Source organism: Labrus mixtus, chromosome 13, assembly GCF_963584025.1.
Source record: "Labrus mixtus chromosome 13, fLabMix1.1, whole genome shotgun sequence".
Taxonomy (NCBI): domain Eukaryota; kingdom Metazoa; phylum Chordata; class Actinopteri; order Labriformes; family Labridae; genus Labrus; species Labrus mixtus.
In genome coordinates, this window is record NC_083624.1 from 21,967,937 (window position 1) to 21,985,948 (window position 18,012).

Sequence of the window (18,012 nt, forward strand, 5' to 3'; positions counted from 1 at the left end):
CATTATCAGCTTATCGTTCATTTGAAGGTCTGTCCACCAGCTGACCCAGGTGTGTGAACCAATTTCCTTTGAGTTCTGTTTTTGTCCCACCACCTCATAAAAGGAAATATCTGGGCTTCTAATTTGTAGGATGCTCAACTATATTCAAAGTTGGTTCCTGTTTTTTTCACTCTGAAGTCCAGTGTGTGTAGCTTACATTGGAAGCAAGTTGGTCAGATTAGTGCTGATAAACTGATTCATTTCCCCCTTAACTTAATTGTTTGTATTCAGATTGTCAGCTTTAACACTTTTGGAGAAGAGACCTTAACACATACAATGTTTTAACACAGATTAATCATATGACCTTCTTGCTTCATATCCAAATGAACACGTAGCCTCATTCACCTTAATTATTCTATGAAAATCATTAAATGAGGATAACAAACTGTGACAGTCTGAGAAGAGGAAGAAAAACAAGCAGCCAAAAGCGACAAAGTGAGTCATTAAGGATTGACATGATGACCCAAAGCTTGATGTTCCTCGACAAGTCTGTGATTATCGGAGAAATATAAGAACAGCACTAGACTGAAGTCTCTTTATACCACAAACAAAAAAAAGCCAGACACAATTGGGTCACACAGAATGTTCCTAGAGAAGGAATTCAGAGAACTTATCAAAGACTGTGAGCTAAAGTATTTTTGGCAGGAAAAATTTAAATCATTCTGTATTTTTTGACCTGGGTTGGGTCGAGAGTGTTTACTTTTTTTCAGCAGCAGGTTGACGTTGACGTTGCCTTGCTTAACCCTTACATACTGTTCATACTTGATGTCTTCACTGTATGGTTCAGGTCAATTTTGACCCTGTTCAGAAATTCCCTCCGAGCTAGTATCTATATCTTTTAATTACAGATCTATTTAGAAAGTATAAACAGTCTGTCTGGCATTGATAAATGGATGATTCATTCTTATGTAATGTTTTCAGCATCGCAGGTGTTCATGCTTGCAGGTGCAGATCTCATGACTGTTTCAAGGCACCCTCTGCCCTCTGTGTGACTTGTGTTCCTTATGTGCATCATATTTGATCTTTCCTGTGCAGTTTACTCTTCCACTGTTTCCAGATTCCCCAATGACTCTTCACAGACCAAAATGGTGACAGTCTCTGCAGGGACCTGGGCACATGTGGTGGGAACACAGGCAGTTCTTGAGACAGTGTCAAGCGCTGTCAAATGTCAAAACGGGTCAAATTTGACCAGAACAGTTTGTAAGGGTTACAGCAAATGCAGTGCGAAACTCTCCCTTTGATATCATTGATGGAGATCGGTATTAGAAATGTAATTGATTAGATGTTCATCTTCTTCATCCACCAGTAACTTTGTTCTTGCCCACACCTTAAAATTCGTATAGCTTTAGCTCAACAAAAACACGGGGCAAATGTGTTCAGTATAGAAGTCCTGTGGCCTCTCTCCCTTCTATTCTTGTGATGGATATTGCATTTTTAGGACTTGATAATAATGCAACATTTGTGATACAGATTTTTTTTTAAAATGAGAAGGCTGTTGACAAATTTAGAAAAACTCAGCTAGCTGTTAGCATTAACGGTAATGCTAATGATGGTCCCTGAAAACCTTCAGCCCACTGTTTCCTGTCAAACTGTCAATGGGTCCGATATCTGATCATTAGTTAAATATGACACGTGGAACATCAGTCAAGTTTTGTCTTCAAACTACCCAACTCATCCGATGACACCTGGTGGAATCAGCCTCTTAATAATAGTGATTTGACATTTATTGTGATAGTTATCGTTATCAACTGTAATAAAAAAAATGTTTATCGTGACAGCATTTTGAGTCATCGCTCAGCCCTATGTGTGTGTTTTGTAGGGAACTCTTCTGATTAGAGCTACTAAGGGCTAAAAAACGAATAGATAACCTATGATTAAAAAGTACACATGTTGAAAGATGCTTGGCAGCTCAGCAGTGCAGAAGTGACTATTTTCAATAGTTTCAGCTCTAATTGAAAAAATAGCTTCTTACTTAACTATCAGTCATTTCATTTAAGTCAATATGACAAATATGTTATGTTATGATGCTGACGATGGTTTTGATATTAATAATTGTGCTAATCATGACAATGACGATGGTTTTTGTTTGACAACAACGATTTAAAGATGGTTTCTATACTGGTTAGAGCTCTCAAGAACAGCAGTCGATGTTGTGCTTGCCTCTGTGCAATGCCTGTCAGCACCTGTGTGTCCGATCAGACTTAAAGCTGATCGTTAACAAACATATGTGAAGAGTATAATCTATTGTCTAAGTGTTACTCACGCACATATTTATATGCACAAAATACGCTGCATTGATTCAGCCGTTTTGATGAACACGAGTAAACATTTTATTTCATTGAGCAAATGACCTGTGCTGTTTTTGAAAGCAAAACGGAGCCTAAACCCTCACATTAAAGCACAAGAATTAAATGCTCATCATGCATAGTTCCCTGAACCAGCATGAGCTAATATCCTCTGCCAATGTTCACTTCCTTCCACAAGACCTGTAATTAGTGCACCTCAGTGTAAGTGGACTTTGTTGGGGCGATGAAGCAAAATGGTTAAACTGATGGGAGGTCCATCTGAAAAATTATTGTTCATGCATCAAATGCAATCTTCAGTGTCCTTTCGTGGTATGACCTCTTTTATCAAACTACAACAACCTTGTTCTGCTTTTTTACTATCATCAAGCAAACATCATCACCATGAGGAGGAAAATGTGAAACGTGATGATTCTTTTACTAAAGAGGTTGCAGATCAGCGTGTCCTTGAATGTGTCATCAGGGGGACTTTAAAAACAGTCCCTGTTCTCAACATCATTGTTATGTGATAACGTTGTCACAGAAATATAGCTTGACGATTTTTTTTTCAACGCTGCTGCAGAGTTTGCTTGGAAACAGGCCCATCTTTTTAACAAGTCCCCTTGAAGTTGGCTGGTGCAGATCAAGGTCACACTGGCTGAAGTCCCAGTCTCATTCTCGTAAGAAATGTTTCAATAACAGTGATGTTGCAAAATGTACTAATGCGGAATAGCAACAAGGCAATAAAAGAAGAAATAAGCAGTTTCTTGGCTCACTATATGATTGTTCTATGTGTGAGAGAAATGGAAGGAGAACTCAATGTGAAATGATTGTTGCATTGTAGCATGTTTTATTAACATGTTCAACGAATGTGTTATGAAACCTTTAGAAAAGGGTAAATGAAATTACTGAATTTCTTTTCCATGTGCTGCTGACTAAAGCTGCATGCTCTCCACTGTTGAAACAGATGAGTGATTAAAACCTGCAAGGTGAGGAAAAAGGCTTTGAGTGCAGCAGTGTGCAGCTTTCAAACATGCTTGAGAGTGACTCGAATATAGCTGCAGGGGTTGAATATTTCACAAATTACCAACTGAATTGCATTATCAGGCTTTGAGATTACTAGCATTCAAATTAAATTATTTCAGCGGGTATTGAGTCCAAGAACAATCCCCAGTCCATTAGCCTTTTGGTTCAGCTCAACACTGTCTGTTCCCAAACAGTAGACATGGCAAGCTGAAACTCTGTGAATGTTCCTATTACATGGATGAAAAGCCATAGTCAGGTATGGGGGCTGAATCATTAGCGTAATTACACCCATGCAGAGGAACATTTTAGTTTATTTTTAAATGTATAGCTGGTGTTAGCTACAAATTACTAGATTCAGAAATGATAGCCTATTATAAGCCCTGTGATTAAAACAACCCTGCTGTTAAAGAATAAGTACAAATCCCATCCATGGCTTTTAGCAAATTTATAAATGTGTTATGTCCCCGTGCTTTGAGCCATGATGTTCTTTAACACTGTTTGTTGGATTAGAGGCTTAGACCCTCCAATATACAACTGTTAGTTTGGGTAAAGGACCTGCAATCACCAGCTTAATGGATCATTATTGATTCATCATAATTGACTTGATGGTTAATTCACATTTACTACAGTACCAAAAGCCAAAGAGGTATCTAACAGTGGTGGCTGGTGCATTATTCTCCAAGGTGGGCACAGTTTATCACAGATGGACCGGATGTGTTAGCTTGATGCTAACACGTACTATAAAATACTTTTGACTGGCTAACAGAACTAGCATCGTTATCATTTTAACTCAGGAAACAATCAACACTGCACTCATACTTGCAGGCATATGATTGCTAACTGTGAGGATATAACTGCTGACTTATGCTAGCCAGACTTGTGCTAGTTTGGTCTGCTGCTCTGATCTACCTAAATTAACAGTCAATGCTCAGATCACATAACACTGCATGACTTTTTCTTTGTGTCTCAGTGCATGGGACGTATCCCTGCTGACATCTTTTGAGAGTTTGTATGTAATGCATACAGGAGTTCATTTTCCAGTGCCTAGAAAAGCTCCTATCTCTTGTATTGAAGGCGAGCTAACTTTTTTCAACCCTAAGTTGCACAAATGTGCAGCTTGTAGCGCAAGTCAATGGAGGCTTTTAGTGTAAATTTTAGCACCCAAGACCAGAAACATGCCACCAATCAGTAAAGTTAAATACGTAGAACGTAATAAATATACATTTTTATAGTCGATTATACCTTTTACTCAGAAGCTACAAAGTATTTTTTTGCCATTTTAAAACTGTACATCTATTACTGAAAACATTTGAAAGAATCTTATTGAGAAAAGGTCTGCTGTCATTCTCCATCAGTCAGTTCATGGATGCCTCATTAAACCAAACTGCAACCAACTCAACTCTTTTTGGGTCAGAAGTTACATTTTCGTGATTAGTGAAGGATTTCAGGCAGCAAGTTTAAAAAAAACCCTATTAGAAATCCTCATTAAGCCACAACTTATTCCTTTAATCTAATGCATAATAATCAACCAATGTAAAAACACAAAGTTTTTTAAAAGTGGATTACATCAGCAGACATACATTTTTGAGTTGTAAAAAAGCTTGTAAGAGTGTATTAGAAAAATGCAGAGGCTTTTAAGGTCGGGTAGAATCACTTGTATCTGAACCAGTTTGCTTGCCCACTTCCACTGTGAAACACCTGTTGGTTTGTCGTGATAACTGGTCTGATATCTGGCAAACCTATAGGGCTTCCAAAACGGCCATGTGAAGGTGCCATAAACCGCCTACTTCTCTGGTCAAAATAAATACTGGTACCTTGAGCTCCTATCTCTATCTCTCCCTCTCTCTCTGTGAATTCACATCATATTACTGCATGTCACTATCTGTAAATCTTAGTTACTAACCACATCTTTTCCTGGGAGCTCCTGAGCTCTCATGTCTCGTAGGTTACTCTGGGCCATTGGTGGGGACAGCCAGCTGCTACGGATTGCCCCCCCCCCCGCCCTGTTTGTCCCTATCCCGCTACCTGCATCTTCATCTATCCCATTTTTCAAGCCTGGTACATCTTTGGCAGATGGCTGTTTTTCATGAGCCTGCTGGTTTTGTCAAAGATTTCTGCCTCTTTAAAGGACGCTTTTTTCTTGCCACTGTAACTTTACTTAATGTTGCCTATATTACTTTATAATATAGTCATTTGTAAGGTCTTTAACCTGCTCTTTTGTAAAATAACAACTAGTAAGGTCTTTTACCTTTTTGTTAAGTGTCTCGAGATAACATTTGTTATGAATTGGCGCTATACATACAAATATAGATTGATGGATCGACTATTTCACGTTAGGTAATGAGAGCTTTTAAAATGTATGTTATTGCAACAGCGCACATATACCGCACGTTTAATACCACAGAAAGCAACAAAACCGTCAACTCAAAGTGTTTGTGTGTGTGTGTGTACTTCAAACACACACTAACACATACCTCAAAACAAACAAAACCAACTTTTGCTTCAAAACATAGTAGCAGGTAGGAGAAGCAGAAGAGCGTGATGCACATTGTAAAAAAGGTCTTTAAAACATGCAAACACATTCTCACATACAAATACTCATGCACTCATTATCTGGACTGCATCTACAACCCTCCTACACACACAAAGTTAACAGCATCCAAAGTAACTGGAGTGAGTTGTTGAGGTCAGTGCAAATTCTCGTTGGATGAGTAATGGACAAGTGCATAACAATCAAATCCATTTTTTTTTTAAACACTCTTACACTTGGAAATCAATCACGAACTGAAAACAGGGTGCATCACTTTTGCAACATCAGATCAAGTGGAGTTCATTTATCAAGCATTCAGAATTTATTCAATAGTTTCACCTTTACTGGTGGATGAACAACTCGTGAATCGACACATAACTTGTGGCAGTCCCCAGCTGACTGAGCTGAATGGAACTGCAAGCAGAGCGAATGAAATATTGGAAGTTGTTTCCAAGCCAAACTGCACAGATCCACTGGGGAAAGCCTGTGTGAGATTTGAATTTAAACCTGTTGCCCTTTCAATAGCAGAGCACTGAGGCTCCTTTCTGGAGTGTATCACTTACAGTATCCACTGGACTTGCTGCTATGTACCCCTGAGTCCTGTCTGATTCCCAATTCCACAAAGCAATAACCCAACATATTAACATTTATCTTCGTCTCAATTCACACATCAGGAGATTCAGTGTTTTTGGTAAAAGTGAAATTGGCATCACTTAAAAAAAATGTCCACATCAAAGTGAATAATGCACCTTTAGTCTTTCAGGCTTTGTCCATAACTCAATAAAACAGCAGGAATTCCAAGCAACTACCTTCATAGATCTCAACATGTAATAATGAAGGAGCTCTGAGATGAGTCCTTTGTGTGAAGTGTAATGGCTGCATTACATAAAGAGGTTTTGCAGTACGTAGGCAGAGTGTGAAATGTACATCGCCCCAGCTTCTAATGCCATACTTTTATTTTGCCATCCTAGCTGCGCAGTTTCCAGCATGATGAGGTTCACTGGTCAGTGTCTCTGTCTACCAAAGGGAAGAAAAAGAATGCTATCCTTTTTCATTTTTGAAAAACACAAACACACAGTAGTGTATATGCTTTGATACTGAAAATGTCCACAAGCCACTTTGTGTGCTTGGTTTATTCTTGTGGTGCTCAATCATCATTAAGTATCATAACTTTATCGAATGGAAAGCACTTTCAGGATGTAAATGGGGAGAATAGACATACACTCCTCTATTAGTTCTTGCTTGCTGATTGGATCTGTTGTTACTGGGCTGCTTTGGCATTAAGGCATGGTTGGAATTAGGCTGTGAGAGCAAAGACAGAAGTGCTTTCCGTGTTTTGCTTTAAAATAAGACAGTGTTGATAATTAAAAAAAGATCATACAGCTATATCTTTGCAATGGCCATTTTCTTTTTTTTTCTTACATTTTTTCTTTGGGGGGGGGGGGGGTTCTTGCAAGCCATTATTTAAGGCCAAGACTTCCTTTAAGTGCAATGTTGAAATTTTACAGTTCAACTGCAACTTGACAAAGGAGAATGGAGTTGGAGTAAGGAGAACACATTAATGTGAGGGATAACGTAGATGGATTAGTGATGTAACAGTTTAGCGCATGCATTATTAGTGATGACACCTGAGTTGAGAGAAAAAGCATATGGCAGTATCACTCCAGTCCAGGTGGGGGTAATGCTCGTAACTGTTTGCTCACAGATATTAAACAACAGACAAAAGAGAAGAAGCAGACACAAAAAAACACACAAAGAAAAAGAAGCATATAGAGTAGCCAGATGACACTGTAGAGCTGGAAGACACACCTGCTTCTTAAGATCGTGAAACAACGGTGAAACTTCAGGCATCGTTCGCAGTGTGGTCATATATTGTCAAACATGCTAATGAAAATGAGAGTTGCCAATCACCGATACAAGGCAAAAAAAAAGAAAATGGCTGGTGTCCAACAACTTATCCCTGCTGTATAGGCATAGAGGGTCACAGACATTACTGAAGCTTATTAGGCTTTGCGTGCATATGCAGTAGTAGTGGACCCCGGCTTCAAGTGTGTATCAAGTGTGCTCAATCACTGCTCGTGGACGCCTTGAGCCCAAGTTGTTGACTGCACCCACTGCACTTACAATAGACGGACCTCCCGTGACACAAACAGCTATTTCACAGTCTGGATTGCACACTTCATCAACTCGGACTGATCATTATGAAACTTTAAGAAGTGCATAATAATCTCAGATTCACAAGTTAATCATTAATATGATACATTGCTCTAAAGGCACATTTTTATTCTACCTTACATTTTACATTGTATTTTTATATATTTTTTTAAATCAGTCGATGTTATTCATTTCTAAGTTGTTTTTATTTTGCAGCACCTGACTGAGTTTATCTGCCTTGTCATTTTTAGTCCGGACAGTTTCTTTTCCATTTACCAGTCTTTAAACACCACCATATCCTATATGACATTTATGGTCCATGTTAACTTAATGTGATATCTTCAGTTTTGACTTCTCCATCATAGTAGAAAAAATTTGTTTTTGTATCTTTTAAACTCCTTCCTCCATTGTAATCCTCTCTTCTTTCCGTAGAGTAATATAGTTAGTCATGCTAAGTATGTGATAAGACCAGCATCCCTAGCAACCATCTGCTTTTCAACGGTTTGTTTTGCACTCTGCTATCTCTAGCAAACCTGTGGCATGCTGCTCAGCTAAACCCAGGGAGCTTCCTTTGAGCAGAGCCTTCAACACTAAGCGAAGCTGTACAGTATGTCCATTTTGCAATAAAATGGTTTCATTTATGAGGAGAATGTTCCTGACTGAACAATTACTAGGTACTGTAGGTATTAATTGATGTCACTATAATAACAAAAGTCCCCTTTAGCCTTAAGAAAGGACAAACCTTATCTCTCGCTGTCATTTCTTTCCTGCATGCACGATAATACTGCCTGGTAACATTACAAAGAAGACTTTGTCAACAAGATTTTTCAATGTAAACATTCTGGTGTGCACAGACAAATATAGTTATTCTGCAATAAGTGCTCATACAACTTACTGCAGGGCATTAACAAAAAACATTTGATCAACATATTTAGAGGACTCGAAAACAATTCTTCCAAGAGTTGATAAAATGTTCTAAATACACTTCTATAGGGCTGTAATTCTGTTGAACTACACATAGCAATAATATAAAGGCAAATATTGTCACCATAGCGTTGTATGACTGTTGCTTAGTCCGCCACTTCCCCATTGCACTTTCCACCTTCTCTAAACATTTTCAGGAGTGCATATGTGAAAACAGCTTTATTGAAGTGATTGATCACTGAAGTGGTTGTTCCTTAACTGTCTTCAGCAATAATAGCGGGATGTTACGCAAAAAATAATAATTTAAAAAAAAACTGAGTAAAAGAGATATGGTTTTCTTAAAGGGGCAAATCACAAACCAGATTGCAGTGACCCTAAGTGCAAATAATAGCACTGCCTGTTTCAACAGTGTGTGTTGCTTACAAATAGCAGGAATCTGCAGGGCTCAGGCATACTTGTGCAGGGCTTTGGAGTTTGGATTGTATTTTATCTTTGAAATGTGTGAAAAATGGGTAGATGCGTTGCACTTCATGTGGAAAATTTATAAAACAGGCAATTCTTTTTTCCAATACAAGATTTGGTAAGTAGAGTAACTTCACTGTGAAAATGTGCCTTCTGTAACTTGTTTGCTCATTTTGTAAACAGCTCTCCAGACTTAAACAGCTGGGGTAGAGAGGTGTTGTAATTTTGTTGACTTTAAAATTGAGTCAGAACAAAAATATGTTCGACGCTTGACCATGGTGTTAACTTTGCTTAACTCTTTGGTCTTCGAAGGAGAAATGGAATTAACTGAGGCACTGTTGGTCACACCATTTCTATGTTGTTTCACCTCCAAGCCAAACGTAGCGTCTATAGCTCCACTACTGCTGCATGTGTAAGACAGGTGAAAATGTAAGTTGAAATGTTAGTCGTTCCATCAAACTCTCTTGTTTATGAAATGTCCAGGACCCTGCAGCCTCTAGGCAGGCTTTTACTCTTGTTCCATTAGGAGTCCATTTCTTGTGAGGGGCCATGGGAGAAGACCATCTCTTAGACAGGGGCCACTCTATTAAATGTGTCCAGCTGATGGATGGTCTATTCATGTCTACCTTAACTGCCACAGGTTATTCTGAGTTGGGTGGCAGTTCACCTTTAAAGTCAATTTGTTGAATAATCCCAGAATGAATCTCTGCAAACAAGACAGCTGCATGCAAATAGGTTCTCCCTCCATCTGTCTCATTTGCCGATACTGTGTGTTTGTCCCACGTCACACATACACACAAACAAGCAAGACTGCCTGCAGTAGTGTTGGTATGTTTGTTCTATGCTGTTGGTTTTGAAGACCTTTCAACTGTCTTCAAAGATTCATGAAAAAACAATGAGGGCTGCACTGCATTTGCATACTTTTGGCAGCACATGTTGGCACGAGAATCTCTGATTTAAATTCTCATCTGTCATGGTTTGGTGACAATTAATTAAACATTGATTCCTGAAGTCTATGGGCCTTTTAAGGAGCTGAGAACCATTTGTGCAGTTACTTTCAGGATAGGCAGAGCTTGCAGACATATAAGGGAAAAAGAGAATTCGGAAAGGCCTTTTTTTTAATGTCTGACATGAATAGGTAATTTGTTTCTTGACAGATTCTGATTGAGCCTCTAGCTTCTGTGACATGTCAGTGAAAGGCTGTACATCAGATATCTGTCTGGGCTGTTAGTAGCCAGAGGCATATAGTAGTGAACCAAGAGCCAAGAAGCAAGATCTCAGGGACGTCTATCTGGAAAGCTGCAGACGCCAAGAATTTTTACAAAAAAAAAGTTCTCCCTTGTCAACCTAATTTACGTAGTAGGACAACACGAGTCTCACAAAGTGCTTTTGTCCTAATGAAATTATGTCATATGGTAAAGACAATTCTGTCACTGGAAAGGACAAACTGTAATTTAAGAGTACACCTCAGCACACAAACACTCCTATTTATCCAAAGAACATAAGCCCCTTTACTGTGAGGTTGGTTGACATTTTTTGATATTATCTGTGGTGCATAAACCTAACAGTGTTGTGAGCAGAGTCAGGCATTCAAATACAAAAACAGTGTGCTTTCTTGAAGGTATTGAGCTGTATGTATCAGCCATATAAAACTACAAATATTGTAAGCCTTTTAACATTTGAACAAAGTGTTATTTAGATCAATGCACATTCAGTTCCCTGCCGAGATCCAGAAGGCTGAACAAAACAAATTCAGCCGAGCACAGCGCTCCTGCACATTTAAAATAGAGGGAAAGCAGCAGTTAAATATCATTGTGAAGTTAAGCATCAATACATTCAGTACCTACAAACTGGCTTACCGATGGAGTTTTTTTTGTTGTTGCTGGTTTGCTGTCACAAGTGAGAATTAAATTGTCATATTCACTTAGGCATCCTCCAGCAGCCTTCTAACAGGTGATTCAGCAAATGCAAAGAGCCTCTCTCTCTCTCTCTCTCTCTCTCTCTCTCTCTCTCTCCCTCTCTCTCTCTCTCATCCCTTATTCCCGTTTAATGGTAACAGGTAGCCAACAAACTGTCTGATCTATGTCTTCTTGTGAGGAAAATTTTTGTATGCCGGGGAGGCAGTTATTACAAGCTTACTGAAATAACCTCTAAAGTTACAAATACACAATTTTCAGCGAGACCTTACACTTTTGGGATTGAATATATGCAATTCATTTTGGATGTAAGGATGATTTAATCTGGTTTATAGGAGCCATTATCTCATGTGATGTCCAGAGATTTGCAGGAGTAACTCTTTTCACACATGAAGTAATCAGCGCCAGATTGTTTGTGTCAGATTAAGAGGAAACCTGCAGGAGCAAAAGATGAAGCCAACACTGAAGGGTAAAACACTGTGGATTCTTTAATGGCCACTTAAGACTGGCTCCAACAGTGTGTCAATCCCCATAGACCTCAATGTTTAATGCCAACTTTCAGCAGAAATAACGATCTCTGTCATACAAAGTCATCATACACTAGTTCTTTAAAGGTCACAAATTATGCAAAATACACTTTTCAGAACAATATCAGGTGTCCCTAGTCTTCCTACAAACCCCTCAATTAGGAGAAAAGTCCATCCTGTCTGTCTAATGCCTGCTCCACTCTTCAGAAGCTGTGTGCTCAAAAAGGCTGTTTGGAGATTTTCCCTTCATGACATCACAAAGGGCAGTAACCAAACCCCCAGGTGGGTGACACTCCGACAGCTAGGTGTTTGTTCTGCCCTCTGAGTCTGCCTTCTCACCACACACAACCTGACATGGTGCAAGAAAACCAAGCGACAACCTCCGGTCTTGATATAATGAAGCCAATGCGGAAGTGCAAAATCCTGAAGTTCATCGAGTGTCCGCTTGAGGCTGGCTCCAGGTACACCGGAAGTCACATAATACACACAACAGCTAAAAAAACCGTTTTTACAGCATAAATAAACATGTTTACAGCCTGGTACAAAAAACTGTTAGGTGTCAGCTTCTTTCAGTCACTAAACCTGATTACTTGGACATAATTGTGTTGTAGGTGCCTTTTGGAATCATTTAAATGCAAATATTGTAGATATGTGATTCGCTGTTGAGTTGGTATTACTAACAGACTGTGCAGTTTCAGATTTTCAGAGAGAGTTTTCCAGAGTCTGATCGATTAATCAGCCGATATTAGCATATCAAATTACTATCATTATATCGGTGATATGGGCCGATGTTACTAGATTTATTCACCAGTCACACCTGTCACCACTAGAGTGTGCTCTATGGGTTACAACAAGCATCAGCATTCTTCAGATCGTCAAGCAGTGAGCACATACATGCACAGTTATTTTCCAGTTGAGTGACCATCTTGTCTTCATTATATATCTTTTTCATTTGATAACAGCATTTGCGGGTTCAACACAAACATGTGTATATATATAGATATATATATATATCTACAGATTGAAGATAGAGCCAAGAAACATATCGGCTGATATATCGGATATTTCTCTTCCTAATATCGATATCAGTATCGGCACCAAAAATCTCATATTGGTCGGGCCCTAGTAGTAATATGTTTCAGATAACTGATATATGTGCACCATATCCAGAGTTTGTATAGATTGCACTATTTGTACTGCTGTGCATTGGAGTGCAGAAAACAGCAATATGCAACAACAAAAACAACACTTCCTTTTTAACCTATCATGGTTCACCTCGCCACTCTCCTATCCGTAAGCTAGCAAAAATATACCTAGTTTTATAAGCTTTTTAGAGAAAATGAACAACTGTCAGCACATTTCTAGTAAGATTGATCATCAATTATACTTGTGTATTCTGCTCAAATTGGATAGCTTAGTAAACAATGTCACTAACTTGCCAGTAAGCTACAGCTGATGAATTACACGTGTGACTACTTTCCCTTAAGGATAACTCAGCATTTAAAAACCACTTTGTTTCTCAACTTCTACAACCTCTCATCCAGGTAAAGTGACTACTGGCTCCATTCAACTAACATGGCAAGGCCATAATGCCCAACTCAGAGCTTCAATATAACGTTATAACTTGTTTGAAAGTTTACTATGTCCCATTCTTTTAGTCAGTCTCTGTGTCACTTGTCAACTACTGACTCACACTGTTTGGGTTTTGATCAATATACTATGTATTTGGATGTATCTGAAATACAAAGAAATTTGCACAGAAAAAAATGCAAATTAGCTACACTCTGTGCCATGTTATCACCTCCACTTGCTCAGATCATTTAACAACCCCTACAACTGATTTGTACATTTGCATGGTTGCAAGCAGCTCCTCCAGACAGTCCAGATAAGTTCTGGAGTGCAGGCTTGAAAGGGGCTCTGGACTCCTATAAAGGACTCTTGGAGAGCTATTGTGAATGCTTGACATTTTCACTTTTGCACTCTTGTTTTTTAATGTTTGCAATTTGCCAATGCTAAGAGGTCTGCTCCACTATTTGATTTTACTGATATTGCTGTGCCTTTTTTTTCATATAAAGCACTTTCAAAAAATGTTAAGTGATATGTAAATAAAGATATTTCTTGCTAAAGGCAGAACAGTAATAAGATATAAGCTGACAAACCCTCCTCTGTTAGATGGGCTCCAATAATTTCGTTACAAGTGACTAACACCTAATGTTTCAACGTAGGAGATGTTCAGGTTTAATGATCCCCTAAGGGAAATAAGGTGCTTGTAAAAGCAAGTAAGAGCACAAAGAAGAAGGAATTACTTGGCAAAGAAAGGGAAACAGGATCCATTTGTCGTAATAGAGACCAATAGTTACTATGTCCTCTACTCCTGTCTAAAAATGTGACTTGAATATCAATGATGGATTAGTATTGGCACTTATACTTCTATCTCCACTTATAGTTGAGAGGTCATGTGTGGTTACAGTTATACGTTAAAGGATAATATAATTTAAAAAAATCCTTAACAGCTCACCTGGCACTGAATAAGAAGCCCCCCATTATCAGATAGGTACTGTACAGGTCAGTAGCCTGAGTTCCAGTTCCAGCATCATTAGAGAAAACGCGTGATTGGTGCATTCCCCATATAAGAGCCAACTTGGCAGGGTGCTAAAGGATGGCCTCGTATCATCAGCAGCCACAGCGTGTCCTTGGTTTGACTCTGCTGTTCCTCTCTGGTGTCCATTATGTTTCCCTGCAAGATAACTCTCCCACTGTAATTAACTACTATAAGTAAATGTATCTCCTCGGAGGAAAAGAAGCAAGTGTATAGACCGTCTTCAATATTTCAAGTTGTGAAATTACTTGTCCCTCCTTTAAAGAAATTGTTGGCTCTGTTGAACATAGAATGAATTCTATCTGTTAACTGTTAGAGGATTTGTTGTGTGGTCATGAATGGACCAGCCTGTTTTCCTGGGAAAATATCCACATATGAGCGTTCCCTGCCAATGTAGGAAGTGTTGGAGCAGTGAAAACATTTACCCAGAATGCAATTTTAACTGTAGCCATAAACTTTTTGCATCATTATTCAGGTGTTTTTGTTGCATATTGTACCTGTAGCTATAGTTTATTCGCATCACAAAAGGGTTTGTCCTTGATCCCAACCAGTTGCCATGTGCAGACACTTAGCATGTTGCATTTTGGCTTTAAAAAAAAGTCATTTGTTTTAATCCTGGATATGCAAAATGATCAAGTTTTAATACTTCATCTGGCACTAAGATTGCATGCACAGTGATATAAATAGTCACATGTTTGCACACGGGCAATCTTTTAAGATGTACACTTCCTACAAGTGTGATTCTTTCACTGTCTTTTTATCGCACCAATACACTCCAACAAAAAATGAATACAGCTACATTTCTCTCTCATATGACTTCTTAAATATACATTCTTCTGCTTGATCAAGCTCCATATAAAGTTGTGTTTAATGGTCCATGAGTTAGTCAAGGAGAGCTCGAGCTCAGAGGACCTGTGGCGGGTCAAATAACCCATTCATTGCAGCAATACACATTCCCAGGTGAATTCCAGCAGGGTCTTTAGAGGGCATGATTGTTACTTTATATTAAGTCTACAGTACATTCTAAGCTCATTTTCAGCATGTAAGGTGTGGGCACACTGGATGCTCACAAGCACACACACAACCACTAGAGAACATTTGCCTTTAGAACAACCCTCCAGAGAGATCTCATCACTACTCACGGTGGATCAGGGTTCAGTAAAAATTCCTGGCAGTAGTCAGTTAGTACAATTTACTTGTAGCACTGGCAGGGAAATAATTCATTTTCTTTGATTGTTTCTCTTACATAATTCAAATCAGCCTGAATCGTTATGTAGCCTACAGTAATCACTGTCTCTGTCCTGAAAAGGAAAAAAAACGGGATTGGATCTCACCAACTCCACAGACACAGAAAAAATAAATGTATAATTAAATAGATGCATTTAGCTTAGGTCAAGGGTAAAGTCCAACACTGACTTTGTCTTATAATTGAATGCATGTCAATAGTTATGCGCAGTTGGGAGGCAGAGTGGGCACTCTGCTGAGGTTTAACAATATACAGACAATTCAATTGCAATTTTTAAAGGCTTATTAGGATGAAACAACAAAATTATGTCATATCAATTAAAACCTGCGTGCATACATCACATTAAGCTCCCTCCCTCATGTCTTTAAACTACTTCTCAATATCGGTCTATGAATTCAGAAACTGCTTGGCAGCCTGTCCGTTTCTAAATATACAATCTCTTTCATTTTTTACTCACCCGGCTTCCGTTGCGGAGATTAAATGAGAGCAGAGAGCAGGCAGTGGCAGAAGAATATTACATTTCCTATTAGTGTCCATTCAGAGCTTAGCGACGTTCACGCCGACACCCGTTTACTGTGTCGGCCGAGGGGGAGGCGCGCACGAACGGGAGCGCGCGCTCCTTGGCCACAGACACAGCTCAGAGAGGAGCGTCAGTAAGGAGGAGGTGTGAAGACAAGATAAGAGTAATAACAGCCATCCATTAACCAGGGCTAATAAGGAGACAAACGTTTCCTCCAACAAACTCACATTTTCTGTCATAGGCTACTTAATCAGATAAAAACAATAAAGGTCGCATATAGGCTATGCCTCTCTCTATTGTTCATGAGGCCTAATTAGAGCTCCTACATGAAGGAAATTGGCTTAAAAGATGATACATAAGGCAGTATAATATCTGAACTGTCACAGGCATATATTATATTGTCTGTTTTATCACACTTTAAAAGTATACAAAATAGCCTAATTGTTGTTAAACCACGATCACGTTTTAAAAAATTCTTATTACCATGTAATCAAATATTTATTTGCATAAACCTACTGAGTAATAAAATATTAAAATGATAAATGACAATTGTTAAATTATTTTTTAGAGGCTATCTGTGTCTCTGAGGATTGGACCAGCTGATCTTGGGTTACCCTGAAATATTTCTGAGGATGAGTTGAGCCACTTTTTCATAATGTGTTACCATTGAGAAATTAATTAAATACTCAAAACCGTCAGCATGAGTTCCACTCAGTCTGTTAAGTATGGACTAAACCGCTGCATGCTGCAGCAGGTCAAATAGGCATTGGACTAAAATTTCTGTCAAAATAAAAAAAGAGGAGCATGAAATGCTCTATAGAAGAGACTGTGTGAATTTATAGCAATAGTACACAATGTCTGAAATGTCCAACTAAAACTCTCATTTTTAGCAAGTTAGTTCACAGTAACACGTCTACTTATATTACAGAAAAAGTGTGAAGTCTTTGCAGGTTTCATGCAGAGGCGATGAAAAGGTTGCAGCATGTATAATGGAACCAGAAAATGTAAAAGGAGCATGATGATGTAATTGTGGTCAAACATGAGTTTAGATTATATTGTCATAATTAGGGATTTGGAGAAAAGTGGTGAATAAATGAGCTCAGAGTCTAAGGTGTTGTGATGCATTTTCTATCAATCTCTCAGCTCACCTCCCTCAGAGCACTGCTGCTCTCTGCTGTTTCTGGAGCTGGCTGTTATGTAAATGTGCAGTCACTTTGTTTTCTGTAAGAAATCACTGATTGATGTTCAGATTCCCTTGACTGATGGTCATGATGTAATATAGATTAGTTTGAGTATGCTGTGGAGATGGGGGGAAAGAAAATAAAAAAAATTGTGGACAGTTGGAAGAGATGTGTGGGTTGATGTGCACAAGGGATTGACAAGAGTGAGGCCAAAGATAACTCATCAGACAATCACTGATTCATAGTATGTTTGACAAATGAATGCTGAATCTACATGTGTCTTTAAATGCTATTTTACTGTTGACATTTTAAAACATGTAAATCTTGAATTTTTTCTTTGTTTAAAAAGGAATATTCGGACATAATAAAAGAGAAAAAAACAAATGTTATTTTGCAGGACATTTTCTGCATTGCAGTCACTTGTCTTGGCTGAGGTGATGAAGCACTATGAAGGCAGCTGCCTACAACAACACTTCAGTAAAGCTCACATTAGTCACTGGGAACCAAAAAAAAAAAAGTCTGCTGCCAAATGATAAAAAAGCCTCAATTTAATCAAGTTTTGACAGAGTGAAAGAGCATACAGAGAGGATGTGAAGTGACTCTGGA

At 38.6% G+C, this 18,012-nt stretch overlaps 1 protein-coding gene across 1 annotated transcript in view; it reads right to left on the reverse strand.

Moving 5' to 3' along the window:
* The window catches only part of htr1fa (5-hydroxytryptamine (serotonin) receptor 1Fa), a 29,638-nt gene extending 13,342 nt beyond the window's left edge, over nt 1–16,296 (reverse strand). Inside the window, exon 1 of the mRNA XM_061054170.1 lies at nt 16,163–16,296. The gene's annotated coding sequence lies outside the window, so the exon portion shown is untranslated. The remainder of the gene's footprint in view (nt 1–16,162) is intronic.
* Nucleotides 16,297–18,012: the final 1,716 nt, after the last annotated feature.